The sequence below is a fragment of the Hypanus sabinus genome, chromosome 2, assembly GCF_030144855.1.
Source record: "Hypanus sabinus isolate sHypSab1 chromosome 2, sHypSab1.hap1, whole genome shotgun sequence".
Taxonomy (NCBI): Eukaryota; Metazoa; Chordata; class Chondrichthyes; order Myliobatiformes; family Dasyatidae; genus Hypanus; species Hypanus sabinus.
The window spans coordinates 135,150,005-135,174,742 of record NC_082707.1 but is presented as its reverse complement, the minus strand read 5'-3'; the positions used below and the strand labels follow the sequence as shown (position 1 = coordinate 135,174,742).

The 24,738-nt window shown below is 40.6% G+C and overlaps 1 long non-coding RNA gene across 1 annotated transcript in view; it reads left to right on the top strand.

Annotated features, from left to right (window-relative positions):
• LOC132384417 (uncharacterized) overlaps positions 1-24,738 on the top strand; it is a 395,996-nt gene that overhangs the window by 283,805 nt on the left and 87,453 nt on the right. Inside the window, exons 4-5 of the long non-coding RNA XR_009508885.1 lie at positions 21,973-22,104; positions 23,703-24,170. This is a non-coding gene — a long non-coding RNA (uncharacterized LOC132384417). The remainder of the gene's footprint in view (positions 1-21,972; positions 22,105-23,702; positions 24,171-24,738) is intronic.

Genomic DNA, 24,738 nt, shown 5'->3' with positions numbered 1-24,738 from the left:
ATGTGTCCCACATGTGGGCGAGCTTTCAGGGCCCAGATTGGCCTCACCGATCACCTCCGGACCCACAGTCACAAAGTCATGGCCGTCTTCGACTCCGAAGGACAAACAACAACAACTAACTTCAAAACATCACTGGCTGTCTGTTCAAAGTTTCAATTGACTTTAACACCCCTATTGTAAATGGCGACTGATCTTGCAAGTAAGGAATTCAAAATATACAATTTACAATGATCGCTATCCATAACTGATAAAGCCTATTCTGTATAAAAATCATAGTTTTCCTTTCTGACTTCAGAACAGTGTGGGTGACAGGGGCTCAAGTTGTTATCCTTATGCTCAAGTAAAATAAAATGAATGCTTGAGTTATGACAGTGTGTGTGGTTTGAGCCCAGTTATTTTAGTTATATTAGTTATTTTATTTTACTGTCAGCGACACCAGTCACTTCGACAGTATGTTATTCCCAGGAGTGCCTGGATGTCTACTGGGTGCTCCAGTTTCCTCCCACAGTTCACAGGCGTACCAGTTGGTAGATTGGTCATTGTAAATTGTCCTGTGATTAGGCTCGTGTTAAATTGTTGGGTTGCTGGCTCTTGTTGAGCCAGAAAAGGCCTGCCCCATGTTGTATCTCTAAATAAATAAACAATAAACAGATAAATAATTAAATAATTGTGTACAGCGACACAAATGGAGACATATTCACTATAATACACACACTTCTTCCATTGTCTATCAAAATCCAGTGACGACGTCCACTCCTTTAATGGTGAGATCTTTGATGACTATACAGTCCTATCCTGGACCCACAAGCTCTATTGCAGGTGGGACATGTATATGTGGTAATGGTGGTAGTGGTGGCAACCATGGTTGCATTTCCCCTGGCTCTCTTCTGCTGTCTTCTGGCTGTTCTTTCCATCTCCAGAATATGAACCTCATCCCTACACAGCTGTCGCCAAGTGTTACAGTCAGCAGCAACATCCTCCTGGTCCTTGGGTCTGATCTTGCACTTCCTTAAAGCATTCTTCATCTGATCCTTATAGCGTTTCTTCAGCCCTCCAGCTGAGCGTCGACCATGATGTAGCTGGCCGTATGACACTCTGTGGGGTAGCCGACATGGGAGCATCCTTATCACGTGCCCCAGCCACTGCAGCTGACACTGGCAACATGGAATGTGAAGCTCCCCTTTACTCGTATGGCATCTCTGACAGACCTCACCAGGGAACAGTGAGCTGAGGCGCTCCAACATTGACATTGCTGCCCTGAGTGAGACCAGGCTCGTTAACAGAGGAAGGGATGGGTTACACCTTCTTCTGGAAAGGTTTCCCCCAGGTGGACAATGTCTCCATGGCGTAGGATAGGCCATCAAGAGCACCTTTCTGCCAAGTCACACAGAAACATCTGTTGGCATTATTGAAAGACTAATGACCCTCCGTATCCCCCTGGCAAAGAAACGTTATGCCACACTTCTCGGTGTCTATGCACCAACCTTGCCATCTGCAAATGAGGCCAATGCTTTTATAATACATCGGATGAAGCTCTTTGCCAGATCCCTATGAATGATAAGATCCTTTTGCTTGGGGACTTCAACACTAGGTTGGGACAGAAGAACAGGATATGGAGTGGAGTGCTAGGTAGGCATGGTATTGGCAAGGTGAATGCAAATAGCATGAGGCTACTTACTCTTTGCTCTGAGCATAACCTTACCATAACCAACACCATCTTCCAGCAGAATGTAAAATATAAGACCTCGTGGATGCATCCTCGCTCTAAACATTGGTACATGATCGACTTCATCATTGTGAGACGTAGTGACATCAAGGATGTTCTCATCACCCGTGCCATGAGAGGTGCAGAGTGCTGGGCTGACCAGCATGTGATTGTGGCCAAGCTCCATATGAAGGTGCATCCCCCCTTGCGGCTGCAAAAACCCAATAAAAAGTGGCTAAATTGTAACTGCCTGAGAAACACAGAAGCAAGAAGTGAGTTTCGATGCATCGAAGCTGGGAAACTAAGGGACCTGGAAGCTTGTCAGAGCTCAGAAAATACACGCACAGACACACACACACACACACACACACACACACACACGTACACTCTGAGGTATGCACACAGACACACACTAGCATAAACACACAGGTACACACACAAGTGCTCATACAGATGTACATAAGCATATACTGTACACATACTCACACTCAGGTAAACAGGTAAGACAAAGTTATCCAGACATAGACATACAGACATACTGACACACATGCAAAAATACAGCTGTAGATAGACATATACAGTATATATTCACAGACAAGTACATGCCAACTAAAAGAAAGCTATGTACATCTACAGTAGCTGCAGCTAATCTATGTTCCAAGAAGAAAGTCATTCCTTTCAAAACACAGAACTGGTAGAAAACCAACATTCTCATTTGAATTTATCAACAATAGTTAAATGCATCAGGTTATCTCCTGGCCAAATGTATCAGATTTAATTAAAGGTCTCTGTAAAGTGTTTACAAATTTGAAACAAATATTGTGTTAATCTTACGGTTTATACTACTAAGAAGTTCAGCTGCTTTTTGTATTCAGGACCACAGGAGTCTACAAGATAAACATGAAATTGGAATCAGTAATTTCTGTAATTAAGAAATTGCTTTTCCTGGTTGGTTTTTTCATCTTTATACAATTATATGAATTAATTGTATGAATTGTGTAATTCATTAGGATGCACTTTGGTCAAATTAATCTCATAAGAACGTAAGGCCATATGACATTGGAGCAGAATTTGGCCATTCAGCCTCTGAGCTTGCTCCGTCATTCCATCATGGCTGATTATATATATCTCTCATGAGGAAATCTGCAGATGCTGGAAATTCAAGCAACACACACAAAATGCTTGTGGAACACAGCAGGCCAGGCAGCATCTATCGGAAGAAGCACTGTCGACGTTTCGGGCCGAGACCCTTCGTCAGGACCAACTGAAATAAAAGATAGTAAGAGATTTGACAGTGGGGGGGGGGGGGGGGGGAATCCTTCGGATTTCAAATCTCTTACTATCTTTTATTTCAGTTGGTCCTGACAAAGGGTCTTGGCCCGAAATGTCGACAGTGCTTCTTCCTATAGATGCTGCCCGGCCTGCTGCGTTCCACCAGTATTTTATGTGTGTTGCATAAATATCTCTCAACCCATTTTCCTGCCTTCTACTCTTACTGATCGGAGGCTATCAAATTCCTCTTTAAATGTACCGAATGACAACAGATGTTAACAACATATGCCTGTGATATTAAACCTGATTCTAATGTCATCCATGGCAATGAATTCCTTATCATCTCTGTTCTAAAGGAATGTCTTTGCATTCTGAGGCAGTGGCATCTGGTCCTAGACTCCCCTGCTACAGGAGACATCCTTTCCATGTCCACTGTATTTACGCCTTTCAATATTCAACAAGTTTCAATGAGATTCCCCTCATCCCCATTCTTCTACACTCCACCGAGTACAGACACACAGCCATCAAATGATCCACATATGTAAAACCTTTCATTCCTGGGATCATTCTCACAAGCCCCCTCTGGACCCTCTCCAATGCCAACACATCCTTTCTTAGGTAAAGAGGCCCAAAAGTGCTCACAATAATTCTAGTGCCATCTGAACAATGTCTTAGAAAGTTGAGGCGTTATATCCTTGTTTTATATTCTAGTCCTCTTGAAATGAATGTTAACAGTGCATTTTCCTTCCTAACCACTGACTAACCTGCAAGCTAAGCCTAAGGAAATTCTGCCCAAGTCCCTTTGCATCTCTGATTTCTGAATTTGTTCCCCAGTTACAAAATAGTATGTACCTTTATTCCTTTTAGCAAAGTGTATGACCATATATTTCCCTAAGGAGTATTCCATCTGCCCATTCTTCTGATCTGTCTAAGTTCTGCAGACTTCCTGCTTCCTCAACACTACCTGCCCCTCCATCTATCTTTGTATCATTCAGAAACTTGATTACAAATGTGTTATCTAATCATTGAAGTATAACATGTAAGGAGAGGTCCCAATACCAACTCTTGCAGAACACCACTAGCCTTTGGCAGCCAAGCATACAAAAGGTTCCTTTTATTTTCACTCTTTGTACTCTCCATATATCTGAAAAATTATTATATTATTGGCTAACTTCACTTCACATTGCATCTTTTCTCTCCTTATGGCTTTTTAGTTTCCTTCTGTTGGTCTTTAAAAGCTTCCCAATCCTCTAACTTCACACTAATTTTTGCTATATTGTATGCCCTCTCATTTGATTTATGCTGTCCTTGACTTCCCTTGTCAGCCATGGTGGCCTCACTTTAGAATATTTCTTCCTTCGGATCAATTTATCCTACCCATACAATCACTCCCAGAAACTCCAGCCATTGCTGCTCTGCCATCATCCCTGCTAGTGTTCCCTTCCTGTTAACTTTAGCCAGCTCCTCATTCATGTTTCTGTGGTTCACTTCACACCTGCAATCTTGATACACCCGACTTTATCTTCTCCCTCTTAAACTGCAGAGTAAATGATATCATATTATGGCCATTGTCTCCTAGGGGTCCTTAAGCGCCATAATCAACTGTGATTTATTGCACAACACACAATGCAGAATAGCATTTTCCTTAATGGGATTAAACACAAGCTACTCTGAAAAACTATCTCATAGGTATTCTACAATTTCCTTCTCTCCCAGATGATAAGTGACCTATCCTCCTCTCCAATGACTCCCATTTCATGGTAGCTGTTACTTACCACAATATAAGACCTTAAAATATAGGAGCAGAATTAGGCAATTTGGGCCAGAACATCTGATCTATCTCACTCTTCTACACTTACTTGTCACCATCTGAAATTCTGCCAGCAATAATCCTGCAATCAGCAAATTTATAGATGGCATTTGAGCTTGCATAGTGCACAGTTGTGGTTGTAAAGGGAGTAGAGCAGTGGGCTAAGCACACATCCTTGAGGTGCACCAGCATTGTTTGTCAGTGAGGAGAAGATGTTATTTCCAATCTGCACAGACGGTGGTCTCCAGGTGAGGAAATCAAAGATCCAGTTGCCAAGGGGGGTACAGAGGCCCACATTTTGGAGTTTGCTGATTCGTACTGAGGGTATGATGGTGTTGAACGCTGAGCTGTAATCAATGGACAGCAGCCTGATGTACTGTAGGTATTGCTGTTGTCCAGGTGATCCAAGACCGACTGGCGAGCCAGTGAGATTGCATCTGCGGTAGACCTATTGAGGCCATAGGTGAATTACAGTGGATCCAGGTCCTTGCTTGGGCAGGAGCCGATTCTCGCCATGACCAATCTTTCAAAGCACTTCATTACAGTAGGTGAGAGTGCAACTGTACAATAGTCATTGAGGCAGCTCACCCTGCTCAACTTGGCCACTGGTATAACTGTTACCAGTCTTTTGAAGCAGCTGAGAATCTCCGTCTGCAGCAGTGAGAGATTGAAGATAAACCTGAACACTCCTGCCGGTTGGTTGGCACAGGTTTTCAGTGCCCTCCCAGGTACAACATCAGGGCCTGGTGCCTTGCAAGTGTTCACCCTCATGAAAGATACTCTAACATCAACCTCCGAGACAGAGATCACAGAGCAACCAGATGCTGCAGGGATTGAAGGAGGTGTAGATTTATTCTCTCTTCAAAGCAAGCATGAAAGGCATTGAGCTCATCAGGGAGTGAAGCATCACAGCCATTCTGGATGTTAGGTTGACTTTGTGAGAAGTAAAGGCCTTCAAACTCTGTCTCAGCTGGCAAGAGTCCAATTCTGCCTCTAACATCGACTGGAATTGTTTTTTCCATACTTAAAATTGGTGAGGGCAGTATGACTACTTATGTGCCTTACAAGTTGGTGCTGAGTCCATTGCTATTTATTATCGATATCAACAATTTGGATGAGAACATATATGGCATTGTTATTCAGATTGAAGATAACACTAAACAGGGGCTGTTGTAGATAGTGAAGATGGCAATCAGGGATTACAAAGGGATTTTAATCAGCCAGGTAACAGAGCAAATGGGATTTAATTCAGATAAGTGTGAGATATTACATTTGGGGGAGACAAATTAAGGTTGGACTTTCACAGTGAATGGTAGGACCCTGGCGACCATTGTGGAACAGAAGAACTTAGAGGTACTAGCACATGGTTCCCTGAAAATGGTATCACAGGTAGATTGATGGGGTGTCGGTGGTAATGCCTGCTTTTGACATGCTGGCTTTCTTCAGTCAGGGTGCTAAACTCAGAAATTTGGAGATTATTTTGAAGTTTAATAGTTGTTGATGAGGCTGATTTTGGAATATTATGGAAAGAGGCTACTAAGTTGGAAAGAGTACACAAAATATTTACAACAGTGTTGCCAGGACTTGAGGGGCTGAGCTACATAGAGAAGTTAAGCGGGCTTGGACCATTTTTTTAATTGGAGCATGGGAGAATAAAGGGTGAGCTTACAGAGGAGTATAAATTCATGAGGAAAATAGATAAGGTGAATGAACAGTCCTTTCCCCAGAGAAGGGGAATCAAGAACTAGAGAGCATCGATTTAAGATGAGATGGGAGAAATTTAATAGGAACCTGAGAGATAACTTTTTCTCCCAAAAGATGCTCCATATATGAAATGAGCTGCCAAAGGTAATAGTTCAGGCAGGTACATATTGACCAGTTAAAAGACTCTTGAATATGTACATTGATAAGAAAGGTCCAGAATGAAGTGGACCAAATGTACACAAAAGGGTCTAGCTTAGGTGGACATCTTAGTTGAAGCAGAGTGTTTGGACTGAAAGGTCTACTTCCAGACTGCATTACTCTATATATCACTATGGAAACAACCAATTGGTTTCTGTCTGTATTACTGAATTACTCTAGCTTCTGTATTACTCTTTATATCTCTATATATGGAAACAAACTATTGGTTTCTGTTAATTTCTGTATTACTCTATAGATCTCTGTATATGGAAACAACCAACTGGTTTCTGTCTGTATTACTGTATTAGTCTAGTTTCTGTATTACTCCGTATATCTCTGTATATGGAAACAAACAATCGGTTTCTGTCTGTGCCACAGCACTGCAATAATCCTTATTTAAGTTGTATACGACATCTTATGGGCTAGTGACCTCAGTAGACTACCCCTCCCTTTATCTTCCCAACTTTTGATGGAGTTGGTCACAGCATTTACTTTTATGTTTCTTCTCGGCCAGTTGTTGAACAGGCCTTTTCCAGCCATGTTCTTCTCCTGTCTTTTCTACTAATGCCAGAGATGGCTTTCTGGCAGAAACCCCTATTACCTCCCCATGACCCTTGGCTTTTGTTTTTGCAGGATTCCACATGTAAATGGAGGAGATCACCCATGAGCTCTACCACTAATTTTCACGACCACTCTACTGTCAACAATTTGTCTTTACGTGTGCATTGCCCCAATATTCCTGGAATACAAAAGTACAACCATGAAGTGTGGAAGAATAAAATCATTGCCTTGGTCCCCATCGTAACTGTGACCCATAATCACAATTGACAACCCACTCCTTGAATGCAGATGAACCAAATTGTTTGTGGTTTTGTCATGCAGTCTGACATTGGTTAAGCTCCTGATCCATGTTTTCACCATCTGTAGGAGAGATAAGTACTCCTGCTGCTGAAACCATCCATGTTTTTGTCACTTACTGCTCAGCTATTCCAAAACACTCCATGTCAATATCCTATTCTGCACCTTCTATAAACTTGCTGCCTGTATCTTAATTCATCAAATTTGAGTCAACCTTAATAAAAGATCATGGTAAAATATCTTAGGCAGTCTGGCAGCATTTGTGGAGAGAGAAACAGAGTTAATGTTCCAGATCAACATATTGTCAGTCTTGGGATGTTTTGTTTCATTTGATATATATTGATGAAAATATTCTATGGAGTTCTTCATGAGAAAACTCTAAATGAAGATTTTTGAGTAAATCACTAATAAATGCCAATGAAATGGTTATTTAATTGGGTTAATTGAGGTGCTTGAATGAAGATATTTTATTAGGGAAGCAATTATTTGTAAAGCCACTTGTGTCTAAGTCTATCAACACACACAAAACATTGGAGGAACTGAGCAGGTCAGGCAGCATCTATAGAAAAGTTGACATTTCAGGCCAAAACCCCTCGGCAGGACATGAGAAAAAAGGCTGAGGAGTAGATTTCAAAGGTGGAGGGAGGGGAGAGAGAAACACCAGGTGATAGGTGAAACTGGGATGAAACCAAGAACCAGGATGTTGATTGGTGAAAGAGACAGAATTACATGGAAGAAAGAAGAAGGGGGGTGGTGGGGATGACGAGCACCAGAGGGAGGCATTGGACGGGCAAGGAGATAACATGAGAGAAGGGCACGGGTACCGGAAATGATGAAGGGGGTGGGGTGGGTGTGGAGACATTACTGGAAGTTTGAGAAATTGATGTTAATGTCATCAGGTTGGAGGCTTCCTAACGGAATACAAAGTGTTTTTCCTCCAACCTAAGTGTGGCCTTATACCGACCGCAGAGGAGGCTATGGATGGACATATTGGAGTAGGAATGGGAAGTGGAATTTAAATGGGTGGCCACTGGGAGATCCTGTTTGTTCTGGCAGACAGAACGTTGATGCTCGACAAAACAGTCTCCCAATCTATGTCAGGTCTCACTGATATAGGAGAGGCCACACCAGGAGCACCAAACATACTATATGACCACAACAGACCCACAAGTGAAGTGTTGCCTCACCTGGAAGGAGTGTTTGAGCCCCTGAATGGTAGTGAGGGAGGAGGTGTAAGGGCAGGTGAAGTACTTGTTCCACTTGCAAGGAGAAGTGCCAGGAGGGAGATCGGTGAAGAGGGACGAATGGACAAGGGAATCAGGAAGGGAGTGATCTCTGTAGAAAGTGTTTGGTGGTGGGATTCAGTTAGAGGTGGCAGAAGTTTTGGAGAATTACATGCTGCCAAGAGTGTGTGAGGTGTGATGGATGTAGAGTCGAGGTATACAGATATGAGTTCAGTGGGGCAGGAACAAGCTGAAACAATGGTCTACCTGGACAAACAGGTTTGGGGATTTTGGGTAGTAGGTAGAAATGGGAGGTACAGGGTGCAGGAACTTTGAGGTTGGTGGCAGTGGATGGGAGATCCCCAGAGTCAATAAAGTTGGCGATGGTGTAGTAGACAATGGCCTGGTGTTTCTGAGTGGGATCCTGTTCGAAGGATAAGTAAGAGGAGGTGTCTGAGAGTTGTCACTGGGCCTCAGGAAGGTAGAGGTTAGTACGTCAGACTACCACAGCACCTTCCTTATCTGCGGGTTTGATGGTGAGGTTAGGATTAGTGCAGAGGGAGTGGAGAGCTGAGAGTTCGAAAGAGGTGAGGCTGAAATAGGACAGAGAGGTGCTAAAGTCTAGACAGTTAATGTCCCATCAGCAGTTGGCAATGAAAAGGTCCAGAGCAGGTAGAAGACCAGAGCAGGGTGTCCAGGAAGAGGAGAGGGTTGAAGACGGGAGAAGGGGTCATCGATGTGGAGTGGGGAGTTCTTGCCAAAGAAATAAGCTTGGAGGTGGAGGCAGCTCAGTGTCGTGGCAGGTGTGGGTGCTGGGGAGCAAAAGTGAGGCCCTTACTGAGGACAGAGCATTGTGTCGCAGAGAGGGGTAGATCGGAGGGATGGTAAAAACCCGGCTTGGATGAGAGCTGGGATTGGGGGGGGGGGCAGTGTTGGTGGGGTCAGAGGAGAAGGGAGGTTTGGAGTGTTTAGGAATGGTGGAGTGAGAGGAAGATGGTGTCTCCGAGGACCCAGGAGCTGACAGTGGACCCTGAGAGAGATAGGATCTAAGTCCATCACTGGCCAAACCAAGAAAAAAAGGCACTTAAAAGTTGATTTGAGAATTAACTTTGGAGCCATTAGCTATCAGATTATTATATTTGCCATGAGAAAGTATGACTGCTTGACCCAGGACTGACTTGAGTTCAACGGGTTTACAGTCATTCAAAATGAACTGTAGAAAGCTATTGAATTTACAGTATGTCAGCTTGTTTTCCTCTAGCTAAAATGCTGGCAAATGCTCCATAGACATAGTTGAATAACTCAAACACTAAGCCAATGTACCTATTCTAGTTTCAAAAGGACTTTATCCAGTACTAAAACAAAGCCACATTGTGATACACAATTGCATTTGAAGCCTAAACTGGTGTTCACTTGTAGCAACACAGAAGCATTCCATAAAATGGAATAACAATGCAGATCTTAGGTAACCTGGCATTAACTGTGCTCGATAACAAGCTGCTGAGTTTCAAAGCCACCCATTGAACCTGGTGCAGTATAAAACTATTCAAGTATTCCATTACAAAAGGTGGTTTAACCTTCCCTCCCCAAATCAAGGAACATCTCCATAGTGCACACATTTGGAAGTGAATCTTCATCACTCTATTTTCCTTCTCTTTGCATGTTTTAATTTCTTTTCATAACCTTCATAAACTCAAATTGTTGTGCAGCTCCTTAAACTCAAAAGGGATATTGTAATCAGTGCAATTCTGTAAGGTTTCTCAGGTTTTCTCTTGTTGAATCACCGTAGTACAATGCCAGTGAGGTGGACCATGCCACAGTGATGGGATAATAAATTTAGAGTGCCTGTCTCAACTTACTGCTTGCAAATGCTGGAAGCCAGCAGTAACAATGCTCTCTCTACTGCAAACAAAAAATCCGATCCTGCAAAGCTATCCGATTCACCTCATGAAACAATATATTTCAGAGCACATCATTGGCAGAACAGAAAATAAAGGAAGCATTAATGGGAGCTTGTCAAGAAGGTGTGTCAATAAACAAGGAAATTTTAATTGATATATGGACTGGAAAAGAAAATTAAATGGGCTAAAGACACAATCTTAAAGATATAGAATGAGAGCAAGCAGCACATCAGACCCAAGCCAGCTCCAAGCAGAGCAATCACATTAGTTCCATTTCTGCCAGAGGGAATGGAATCAAAATTTGGAGGTTGTACTTAGTATACAGTGTATTTGTGGTATACAGCTAGATCACAATGTGCCATATTAGTCTCTTCAAGAAATGATGTTAATATATTGAAGCTAGGTCAACTCATTGGTTGATCAGAGTTTTAACAAGAATGGGCAGATTGTCTTATGATGAAAGGTCAGACTTTCTCGGCTTGCATAGAGTTCAGAAGAGAAAGAGATGCTCTTATGGAAATCCCAAAGGGTCAAAAGGGTGGATATACAGATGATATCTTCTATTGTGGGAGAATCTAGAACTGGAGATCACTACCCGAGAATAGGACATTTTAACTTAAGACTGGTGAATATTTTTTTTCTTCAGAGTGTCATGAGTCTTTAGATCACTCTTCCTTAGAGGGTTGTGGAAGCAAATTCTTTGAGTATTTTTAAAGCAGATTCTTAATATGGAATGGGGTAAATGGTTACCTACCACAAGTTCACCAGAATGCAGATTTAAGGTCACAATCAGATCAACAATTATCTTATTAAATTGAGAGTTGGGCTTGAGGAGCTTAGTGGCCTATTCCAGTTCAAATTGTCTTTGTTTGTATTAATCTACTGCTATTACCCTTTGGCGAGTTTTAGGATAACAACTAACTGGCACCTTAAACTTGAACTTTATTTTGTAATATTGCACTGTGCTACTTTGATTTTTAATATCAAAATTCACAACTGCTCCAGTCATTTGTATCCAGAAAAATCACGTGGCTCTTGACTACAAATCATTTTTTTTTTGTTTGACAAGACTTCCAATAATTCCATATAATTAAAATTTAACCTTTTTGAAAAATTCATTTATATAATTGTGTTCACTTTTTTTCCAACTGAGAGTTTAAAATATGGTGCATTATAAAAGACTGCCTAAACACAAGACCAATTCAATCAGACAAAGCTGCAATTTCAGTGTTATTCTGTAGAAGATCTCAATAGCTGTTAAGTTAAATGCCAATTTTACTGAGCCTTTCTGTGAAATGAATGCCTTATGACTTTACCAAATAGCTATCCTCTTCTGTTTGAAATATAAAGATTGAATAAAAACAAGAATGTCCAAGGAAACTGAAGTGTTTTATTGGTCAGAAAGATAGATAACTTTAAAAGAATGCAGTTGAGTTACAAATGAAAAAGCAATTGCTCATAATTCTTGCTATCTACATATAAGGTAGTAAGATGATTTTATCTTAAAAAGCATATTGTTATTGGTTGTTTTAATAATTGCAAAGCATACATGAAAAATGTATTTGACTGTAAAATAATCTCAAAATAAAAACTAATAAACAATAATTATTTAGTAGATAACACATTTCTTTACCTAATCAAGTTCTACTTAGTTAATTTCCACGTTAAGTAAGAAATAATTGTCTATTTATCAAGATGCTACAGTGTCAGAGAGTTGCATTTCTATTGAATGGGTTGCACGCAGAGCTCTTCAATCCACTACTCCCACCACTGTCCACCTTTGGAAGTCAATTGCTCATCTTAGCTCGAATGCTTTGCAAAGAACTTCATGATGACCACCAACGTTTCTCAAAGTTACACACTTTTTTACTTCACAGATTCATCTGATTGGCCATTCTACTGAAGAAGATTTGCATCTTTATAACATGAAGAAACCAAAGGTCTTGATTTATAATCTCCCAGATGATTAGTGAGATCAGAATCAAAAGTGAAGACTAGAAGAAGTTTTCGAAAGGAAAATGAATTAATCAAACATACTGTACTTTGAGCAAATGGGACAAGAGAGGGATAAGCCTTACCATGTTGCTGGTCCCTGCTGTTTAGTTCATTTTATGTTTGTTGTTCTTAATCTCTCTATTTTAAAAATCCAGTGGGATTTATTTTAGTAGGCGATGTGCAAACCAAACAAAACATTCAATCTATTAATTTAACATTTCTTTACACTAACACATTCTCAGCTTTCAAAGTTTATGTAGATCCTCAAATGAAATCAAATAGCTCTGGCATGTCAAAGATGAAAATTCAAAGTAAGTGTATTTTTGAAGTACATACATAATATGTCACCATATATAACCCTGAGATTCATTTTCTTGTGGGCATACTCAATACATCCAATAACTGTAATAGAATTAATGAAAGAACACACCAAGAGAGTGGACAACTAGTATATAAAAGACTCAAAATGTGCAAATGCAAATGCAAATAATAATAATAATACATAAGCAATAAATATTGAGAATATGAGATGAAGATCCTTTGAAGGTGAGTCTATAGGTTGTGGAATAGTTCAGTGATGGGGCAAGTGAAGTTGAATGAAGTTATTCTCTTTAACATAGAACATAGAATAGTACAGCACAGTATGGGCCCTTAGGCCCACAATGTTGTGCCTTCTTCTCCTGATGGTAGCTGTGAGAAGAGAGCTTGACCTGGGTAGTGGGTCCCTGATGGTGGATGTTGCTTTCCTGCGACAATGTTCTGTGTAGTGTTGTTCTACTGTGGGCAGAGTTTTACTTGTGATGGACAGGGCCATATCCACTATTGTTTATAGGATTTCTCTTCAAGGGAATTGGTGTTTCCATATTAGGCAATGATGCAGCCCATCAGTATACTCTCCTCAACACACCTATAGAACTTTGTCAAAGTTTTAAATACTAAGCTGAATCTTCACAAACTCTAAGGAAGTAGAGGTGCTGCTGTGCTTTCTTCATTATTGCACTTAAGTGGTGGATCTAGGACAGACCCTCTGAAATGATAACACCGAAGAATTTAAAGTGGTTGACCCTCTCCACCTCTGATCCCCAATGAGGATTGGCTCATGGACTTCCAGTTTCCTCCTCCTGAAGTCAATTATCAGCTCCTTGGTCTTGCTGACATTGAGTAAGGGGGTGTTGTTGTGGCACCGCTGAGCCAGATTTTCAATCTCCCTCCTATATGCAGATTCGTTAGCACCTTTGATTTGGCCAATGACAGAGGTGTCGTCAGCATTGGAGCTGTGCTTAGCCACACAGTTTTAACTGTAAAGCGAGTAGAGCAGGGGGCTAGGCACACGGCCTTGTGGTACACCTGTGCTGATGGAGAGTGCAAAGGAGATATTGTTCCCAATCCAAACTGGCTGGGTTCTTCAAGTGAGAAAATCCAGGACCCAGTTACTTAAAGATGTATTGAGATCAAGGTCTTGAAACTTATTGATTAAATTTGAGGAGATGCCATTCTGCAGACTTTGATTGATTAGACAAATATGAAATCATTTACATTACAGGCAGAGAAAGTCTAAGCTCTGGTGAAATTATAAGCAATTCACCAGTTCATGTGTATAATATTTATTTACCTAATGTACAAAAGGGGAACATTCAAGAACTTAATGCTTTACTCACATTCCTAAGCCTTGACAGTCAGAGATGGAAAACCTTTATGCTTTTAACAATGCAACATCATACTCAAAAAAAATCTTCCAAACAAGTTAATTCATTGTTGCTACAATAAAAAGCTACATATTCACTTACATTTTCAGCTGTATAGGATATAAAATCAGACTTAATTTTAACATGTTGCAAACGTAATAAGCAAACCTAACAAACAACTGTGATGAAGATTGATCATGAAAGATTTTCATAGACAGTAATGCATCAGTTTTAAAATGAACAAACTTAAGCCTGTTTATAGATGACAAAAAAATTATTGTTTTATTAACTTCATGGACTATAAATTTTGAAGACCATATTGCAAGCATAAAAGCTCATGCAAGTGAGAATATGGTAAAATCGTTACTATTTCAACAAACATTCCGGCGCTGTGTAATTCAAATTGAAAATCAGCAAAAATGTTATACTCACAATTCAAGATAAATTTGATCTACTTTTCTTCCTATTCTAGGCCTGTTTTTAAACACTGATTAGTTTATGCATTTAGACCATACTCACAGAACTTCTAACACTGGCATTTATGTGATTTGGGGAGGTGCTCTCATCTGGGTAACACGTTGGCCAAGATAATTAGAATCATATTACAATTAGAAATTTAAAAAATAGCAAATACAGGAAATACTCAGCAGATCAGAAAATGTCTGTGGAAAGAGAAACAGAATTCATAATCCAGTGCTGACACCCTTTGTTGGACCCAGTTCAGATGAAGGATCTTGGACCTGAAATATAAACCCTGTTTTTCTTTCCATGAATAGTTCCTGACCCACTGAGTGTCTCTAAAATGTCCTGTTTTTATTTCAGAATTCCATTATCTGCAGTTTTTTGATTTTTTTGCAGAAGTTGCAATTCTGACTCCCCTATGAGTGAATAGCAAAGTGTTCCTTCACTCTGCTGAAATCAGTGAACTTATTGCCTGCACAGAATCCAATTTAAGTTCAAAAGAATGCACCTAGACTCTGAGGAGAGAAATCTTTGTAAATTTCCATGTACAGGAGGAGCACTCAATCACCAAATACAAGGCAGCAGTTCAGAAAGAATTATTTCCACCTAAGCTAAAGAGCTGACCCTCTGTCTCTTTTGTTAGGCCTGTTTCCATTAAAGGGCAAAGGCCCACTTCAGCTTTGAGAGAAGCCTATCAAATTCTAGTATCAATGGAGCAGAGGCTGCTGCTCCATTTTCCACTGCCCTTGGGAAAGCAAATACCAATTCCCCTAACACAAGGCACAATAGTCAAGAATTAGTCATGATAAAAGTCTTTTCTTTGTCCCAGTTTGCATTCTCAAATAGCTTTGATGCAAGTGAAACACCTTCTGAGGGTCAATATTAGCATCTCACACTGCCTGGATCAGATACAATTTATACTTCCCAACACATTGAGGCAGCAAAAGGAATAACCATAGAAAATAGCACAGCTCTTCGAGATAAGAAAGCACACTTAACTAGCAGCATATGGTTTCTCCTATAACATTCAAACACATGCAGTTCGTAGAAATAATCTGATTATTCATACATCAATATGGAAATATAGAGCAAAATTGTTTATAAAGAATAAAATGTACTGCTTGAGTACCTTCCAAGTAAGCTTTGTGCGTCACTTAAGGTAATCGTGATCCAACATCTCAATAGAATTCTTAGGAGACATTAATTCGTGGTCAGGCTAAAAAATTGTAAAGTATGCAACCAACAGTCATGATCCTGCCAACATTTTGCAGAACAGCTACTAAACTACTCAAATATTATAGTCAGTGCAATAGATAGTGACTGTGGAAGAGGTTTGGGTCTTCGTCAACATGGACCAGAAATGTAGAGAGTGCTTCCAAGATCCAAAACGGTACTTTTGAAATGGTAATGAATATTTCATCCCAGTAATATATGGTATTCTGACTATTTCTGAGGAAACGTTTATCAATTTCTGTTACCCGAGATGAGTAGCCAGAAGCAATCTCACTCACAGGCTGAGACATCTTTGAGAGTCATGTGCTGTTCACTGGGTATTCATTGGTTAGCAAATATGAAATCAGCCATCCCATGAAATGCAGCTATTCCTCTGATTCCTAAGTTCCTTCCTGATCGGCTCTCCTCTTTGATGACCTGTTGCAAACTAGGAATCGGTTCTTTAATCAAAGTGCTCTCCTACACTTCGTAAGTGCCCAAGGCAAATAAGGTGCTTTAGCTCCACAGAAATGTTTATGAGCTGCTGACACCATCTGCCCTGCGGTTAGCAGGAGATCATTCAGAGGCATGTTGCTGAATTCTTCATGGCTGACTAAAAGGTGAAGGTCTGACTAAAATATTCATGAACACTACAGGTTCAACATAATATTTCTAAAATCAAGTTTTATATGAAGGTTAATTAGAAAAAAAGTATAGTGAGATTCCAATAATCTAGAATGCACAGCTCCTTGGTAGTGCTGGACCATGATTTTTCCAGTCTACTGGATGTTATTATGTCATTGAAATCTCAATACACTACTTTAGGTATTATGCGGTATTATGACAGAATTTCCAGTGAACCCAACAGGTTTAGAGGGAACATGGGAACCAGGGTCCCAGTGGATTGAAACAGAGAATCAAAAACATCACCCAGTGAGCCAGATAGTAAAATATCAAGATTGCCAAATAGCTGGACAGTAGACTACTGAAGTTTTCCTGTGGCAGGGACAAACAAAATGGAATGCTACATAAGGAGCTGGTATGCCACATCATTGTCATTAGCACTTTGTTCCTTTCATTGGCTGGGAGGTTCCTGGGTTTGTGTGGTTACCAAATAAAACAGCATGTTATATGTCAAAGGGCATTTTTTTGTGGCATTATAACCTGAATATTTTCTCACGGCTGGCAATAGTGGTGAAGAAACACCTTCACAGGCTTTTGGGGCAAAGCAAAATGCCCACAATAGTCATGAAAAGTAGGGAAACTTGAAATACATTTCCAGCTTTCCCTTGATGCTGTTTCACAGAAATTCTCAGTGAGAGGAGGTAAACATGAATACACCAGATCTCCAAGATTTCACTTCTTCTGTTTCATTCCCCTCATTTCAAAACTGACATGCAGCAGTAATCATCACCACACATGCATTTTCTTCTGCTTCAAGCTAACTACCCACTCAGCTCCAGGAATATATGTATTAATATTGGCCGATATGCTATATTTTGCATGGATTGATTGATGGCATTGAGGAATCTGGCACAATTTGGTAGCACAGAAATACTGAACTTAAGGAATACAGCCCTCAGGAAGCATCCCTTTAACCAGATGTATTAAAGTTACTTGCTGCCCTAAATTCAGCTTGGCCAAATAGACCAAATCCATTTCTCTACCTGTGCGATGCACAAGGCAAGTACTGGTGCTGAGAGCTGATAGCAGGGCCAGTTAGCTGTGTGCATACAAGATGCATTAGCAATAACTTTTGACATATCTCCAAGTTTACTTTGCAGCATATTCTGGGAATCCTAGTCCAAGCATAAAATAATCTCATGTCCATTGAATATTTGAGGTTTGAAAAATTTCTTTTATGTTAGTGAATGAAAAAATATTGCCAGTGCAATAAAAACTGCCCTGTCTGTCTAGAAAATAATATTTTCCTGGGCAGATTTCAACAAAGGAAAAGTGGAGAAAAACATAAATCTGTTGTCTATAAAATGGAATAAGCATTGTGACAAAAAAGCTATAGCTCAGCCTGACACAAATGAAACCAGAACTGCCAATAGTATCTTAATTCCTCCACAACAAAAATCAAAGTTCAGCAGTTGTAATGGTAGCTTCACCTATGCAGATTAAATACAGGCAGCATTCTTCGGTTTTGGTGATCCCTTGGATCAAGGATGGCTCATCCCCACTCTAGTTCTGTGGATTCTCAAGGAATTGATGTGGCTACTGAGGGAAGCACAGACTCTCTCTGATGAAACAAGCAGTTGGGTGTCTTGTGAGATGGTGTATTCCTTGCACTGTTAGTGCTGGGCCTCATGCGTTTGTTAAAATAGAGGTCTCTAAGTTCTCCATTTCCATTCCGAATGCTGCTTCTCCATTTTGGACAGTACTGGGCCTTAGGTTCCCAAGAGTCGGTGGAGGGGTGGGGGGGGGGGTCCATTTTTTTTTACCAAGTCTAGTTCACACACTTTTCACAATTCATGCAGACTCTGCTCATTTGCCCTATGTACATTTGCACAGGGCCATATTTGCAGCTGGACTTGAGTAGTTAACACTGTCACCTTAGGTTGAACTACTGTAATCCAGTCTTTATTTCAACATTTGATTTATATTCAGAGTACACAACGCTAAGAAGAAAAATAAACAGCAATGACCAGAGTGCAAACCGGGCAATGGCAATCTCAGACTAACATAGCAGAGGTTAAACTCAGGATGGGAACCAGTGGTATAATTAAGGTGCCTCCAAGGATGAGAACTATTAGTAACCATGGGAAAATTCTTAACAGTGAGTTGCAATGTCACAAAAGGCAGTGGTAAGGCTGTGAATAAACAGCATAGAGTCAACATCAGAAAATGCCTTGCCACACACCAGCAACAAGGAAACGTTTGATTGGCCGACTTCACTTGCAGGAAAAATTCTGCATCGGGCCCAGAAATTCTTATAATCCGGTGTTTCACGTAGTTGTGCAGGGAGAATGTTAAAGACAAACCAACAGAGCAATTCATTAATTATATTTGAAAGAAAGGGATTCCTTGCAGCGCCTGTACTTTGCAAAGGTCACAACATATTTTAAATTATTTAACACACATTTACATGAATATGTAGATAAATTTCTAGATATGAAGAGTGTGGCGAAATAACCAGGGTAGTAGTGAATTTCTTCTAATTACCTGGACTGTAAAAAAGACAAATCATAACAGTCCTTGGAAACATTCTTACAATGGTATGTCCTTAAGAAAGTTGTGGTACTGTATTAATTTTGACATGGTCAGAGTTGAAGCAAGTCAGGCTGGAAAATTTACCACACTAAAACAAAATCATAACAAAGCTTAGTGCAATGTTCTTCCAGCAGACTCCGGACTGAACTTGGAGACTCCACACTTCATCGACTGCAGTTCATTCCGTAAGCAGAAGACATTCAAAGTACCCTTTCAGCAAGAAGGTTGGAGGACCCTGATAGTGTCATAGAAACCACTTCCCACACCAGTCTCTTCAATATGCTTACCCCATTCCTCCCAAGCTGAGCTCAATTTCTATCCGCATGTAGTGAACTCATTCCTTTTTACAATCTGGAACCATATCTGCCCTTAATAATCTACAGAGTTAAGTTGTCCCTTGGGACTAAGTACAAGTTAAAATCCCTTGAGATGAGCATAATGTCATAGCCAAAGAGGAATATTTATGTCTTTCTCTTTTCATTTTCCTCCCCACAAATGAATCTAAGCTGTAAGTATAAGAATTACATTCAAAATCCTTTTAAATACCACCTTCACCTTGGTGGTTCACTACCACCTTCATAATGAATTCCCACACCTCCAATGACCCTGTGATTTCAGTCTCTAAGACTGACGTGAGATCATCATTCAGAAGGGTTAACCAACAGAAAGCATCCAGCCCAGTTGGGGTAGCTGGCTGAGTACTAAGGACTTGTGCTGATCAAGTGGCTGGGGTGTTCACCGAGAATTTTAACCTTTAACTTTGGCAATCTGAGGTACCATCTGCTTCAAGCAGGCTTCAATTATAATGGTGCTTAAGAAGAATGTGGTAACATTCCTCATTGACTATCATCCAGTACAGTGATGAAGTACTGATATGAAATCCTCCACTCCAATTTACCTACCTTTACAACAGGTCAACTGCAAATGCCATTTCATTGACCCTTCACTCAACCCTGGAACGGGTGGACAGTGAAGTTCTCTTTGACTACAGCTCAGCATTTATCACTATCATCCCATCAATAAGCTCCAAGGCCTAGGCCTTAATACCTCCCTGTGCAATTGGATTCTCAACTTCCTCACTTGCAGTCAGTTTGGATTGGGAACAATATCTTCTCCACAATTACCATCAACACAGGTGCACCACAAGGTCTCTACTCACTTCATACTTATGACTTCGAGGTGCACAGCTCCAATAACATATTTAAGTTTCCTGATGTCACTGGCCAAATCAAAGTTGGTGATGAATCAGCATATTGAGGGAGATTGAAAACCTGGCCAAGTGATGCCACAGCAACCAACCTCGTACTCAATGTCAGCCAGACCAAGGAGCTGGTTATTGATTTCAGGAGGAGGAAATCAGAGGTTCATATGCCAGTCTTCATCAGGGGATCAGGGGTGAAGAGGGTCAGCAACTTTACATTCCTTGGGTGTTATCATTTCAGGGGATCTGTCTTGGGTCCATCACAAAGAAAGCACAGCAGCACCACAAGTTTCTTATAGGTTTATGAAGATACAGCGTGTCATCTAAAACTTTAACAAACTTCTGTAGGTGTATGGTGGAAAGAGTATACTGACTGGCTGCATTACAGTCAATATGGAGACACTAATGCCCTTGAATGGAAAATCTTACAAACAGTTGTGGAAACAGCTCGGTCCATCAATGGTTAAATCCTCCCCACCACTGAGCACAAACAAGAGAAAATCTGCAGATGCTGGAAATCCAAATAACACACACAAAATGCTAAAGGAACTCAGCAGGCCAGGCAACATCTACGGAAAAAAGTACAGTCGACGTTTCAGGCCAAAACCCACCAGCAGCACAACTACATGGAGCATTGTCGAAGGAAAGCAGTAACCATCATCAAGGAACTCCACTACCCAGGCCATGGTCTCTTATCACAGCTGCCATCAGGAAGGAGGTACAGGAGCCTCAGAACTCACATCACTAGGTTCAGAAACAATCATTACCCCACAACTGTCAGTCTCTTAAACCAGAGGGGATAACTTCACACAACTTCACTTGCTCCATCGTTGAAATGTTCCCACAACCTGTGAACTCACTTTCAATAACTCATGTTCTCGATATTTATTGCTTACTTATTTGTTTTTTTCTTTCTGTTTTTGCACAATTTGTTGTCTTTTGCACATTGGTTGTTTTTTCATCTTGTTACGTACAGTCTTTCATTGATGCTATTCTGTATATTTGCATTTTCTGTGAATTCCCCACAAGAAAATAAATCTCAGGGTTGTATATGGGGACATATATGTACTTTGATAACAAATTTACTTTGAACTTTGAAATAAGAATTCCTGATAAGAGAAAAATAATTAACCGGATCAGTGAATGGAAATTAAAAATGGAAAATTGTTAAAAATGTAAATAAACACAGAGAGTGTGGGAACGTTCAGGTTGTCAGGCAGATTTGTAGGAGGAAAAAGAGTTAATGCTTCAGGTCTGGGACCCATTATCTGAACTGGGAAAGCAAGGAGACAAGTTAGTTTTCAGTGGCAAATGTAGGGAAGGGATGGATAGAACAAATGGAATTGTTCTCAAAGACTGAGATGAACAGAGAACCATTAACCTTACTCATCCACTCCTGGCAGGTCAGAAAGATTCCTTTTGCTCTACCCATCCAACCGTGCCGCTCCATGACCACCATTTCTGCTACTGAAATTTTGTGTTTCTTTCCCCCAGGTCTAATATAAGTTCAATGTGTCTCTTTTTCTACAGATACTGTCTGGCCTGCCTAGTGATTCCACCATTTTCTGCTTTTATTCATCTAAATTGACAAGAAGACGATAATCTAATCACACCTCCTTGCATAGGTACAAGGGACCACCCCACTGTGCTATGGACATTCAGGTAATGGAAATTCACCATTAAAGAATTAACCCAGGGGCCACCCACAGTTAGGTCAAGGTGAATGGAGACTACTATTATTTGTCTATTATCTCCCACCTTCTAGCACCTTCCTATATTACCAATCAGCCATTACTCTTCCAAACAAGAAATTTGAAAAGGTACAGTATGTCAAGATACAGTAAAACATAAATTTCTATAGATGTACAGTATGAAGCACTCTGGTTGCATCACAGCCCAGTAAGGGGGCTTCTTTACACAGGATTATGAGAGGCTTGTAGACTCTTCCAGCTCCATCATAGATACAACACTTCCCACCATTCAGGCCATCTTCAAGAGGCAGTGCCTGAAGAAGGCAACATCCATCACTAAGGACCCTCAACATCTGGAACATGCCCTCTTCTCATTACACCATCAGGGAGGAGGTACAGGTACCTGAAGACCACTGATGATTCAGATGCAGCTTCTTCCCATCCACAATGAGATTTTTGTTTTGTCTGTGAAGACTACCTCATTATTTTTTTACTTTAAAGTTGTTAAAGTAAAAGCCGGGGGTGGTAAAGGGGATAAAATCCCACTACCAGTTAAATGCTCCCAATGGACTGCACCTCAAATAGCCTCTGACAACCACGTCTAGTTCTTGGCCTTCACGTTATGGCTTAGCTACTAAGCCTGGTGGAACTGTTTCTACTGACAGGAGAAGGGGCAAAGGCGGGTTACTGGCACCTTAAAACCAGTCGCTTCAGGAAGAAGGGGCTTGTCAGCCGTGGGTGGCATCTCATCTAGCAGAAGGAAAACTCTGATCTCAAACTTCGGCTGCCTTGCAGCTGTACCCATTCATGGGGATGGCTTTGGGAGTAAACCCAATGGAAAATTCTGGAGCTGGAGTCCATAAGGCAGGCCAACATTGAGTTTAACCCTGACTGGTAACTCCTGTGATGCCACTGATGCCAAGCTATATCAGTCTCTGCCATTCCTTTGGATTCATCAGCTGTGTGGAAGAGGAAGCCTGCTGCATGGGGAACAGTTTGCTCACTATATTGTACTGCCCCAGCTGACATATCACATTGACAACTAGGATGCAATATCCATGGTCAAACCCCAACCAATAGAAGGCCTCATTTTTGTAATCTACAGTAACTTTGTACCTGTTCACTGGACTGTTGCCTCAAAACAACAAAATTTCATGGCATATCAATCAGTGAGCATAAATCTGATTTGCTGTCAACCGACTAATCAAAATAAATCCAGGGCAGGTTTTCAGCCAATAACTTGTTGCCAATCACTTTACTAAAGGTCCATAGTGAATATTACTAACCAGAGAAAGGCAGTTGTCCCTTTAAATAAAAGTCCCTTTCACCATGCTGAAACTGCATTAAGTTATTTAATTCAGAGTAAATTGACATGTGGAAAACAAAACAAAGAGAAGGGAAGAAAGATGGAACGAAAAGAGAAATAAAAGACATGGAAGGGGAAAATAAATTCAAATGTAGTTATGTTTAATACTTAAATTTAAATAAATACAACTTTGCTTTTGTTAATTTTCATTCCCATAGCCTGACAAAATTTTGAAGAGTAATTGTAATATTTTGTTATTACAGAGAAGTGGTCATCTGGTCCTTGGAGTCGATTTTAATAAGTATCATGATGCCAAAAACTCACTCTCACTTGAAAGCAAGAGGACTAGTATTTCCATATGCTTAGTGGGTAATTAACTATGTATAAGTATTTTTAAGTTCAAACCCTTCACATATCTTTCAACAAGATACTGATGTTCCAAGAACTTCTGAGAATGGGAAAGCAAGACAACGCTCAGCTGGCAGGCTCTGGATTTCTGCATATACTGTAACTTTGCATATGGAGATGGTGGAAACTGCTGCCAGACTGACTGCACAGGAATGATGAGAGCCCTGATTCTCCCCCAGCATCATTATGCAACCTCAGAATCAATGTAGCTTGTGATTCCAAGCCAAGGTCCTGAAGAAACTTTAAAAAGTTGCTGCATGGACTGAGCTAATTTATCACCTTAAGTGGAAAGGAACCTTAGGACCTCACACTCCAAATAAAAGGTAAAACAAGTTCTCCCTAGAGCTATTTAAAATGTAATATATCTGCAGCAGACTTGTAACTTTAATGTCAGTGAAGTGAGTCATATTGAAAAATGTGGCTTAAATCAAAAGTAAATTTAAAACAGACATGAAGACGTATTTTACTTAAAGGTGATAATGACATGAAATAATTTAGCAAATTGATTGAGATGGAACTTGGTGTTTGGACAGTGTATCAAGTGTTGTTTCTTAGTCCATTATGGGTACAATTCTTTGCCACCAAAATACCTGGGGTCAGGGGTAGGGGAGGCCAAACACATTACCTGCAAGGGCAAGAAGGCATCTGTAAGCTGGAGTGGAATCGAGCTTAACGGGCATTCTGTCTGAGATAACCAATGCAAGAGCTTCCTGTGCAGGATCTGCCCACTGAGTGGGCTCAGTGAAGCTTCACTTGCTACCTCAGATGAAAGGATAATTCCCATAACTTTGCACTCAGCTTTGCCCAGAAGTCACCTCCGTCTTTAGCACAACGTCAAGCTCATAACTTCCTTTCCAATGGAGTAGAATGGACAGAATGCTCATGTAGATA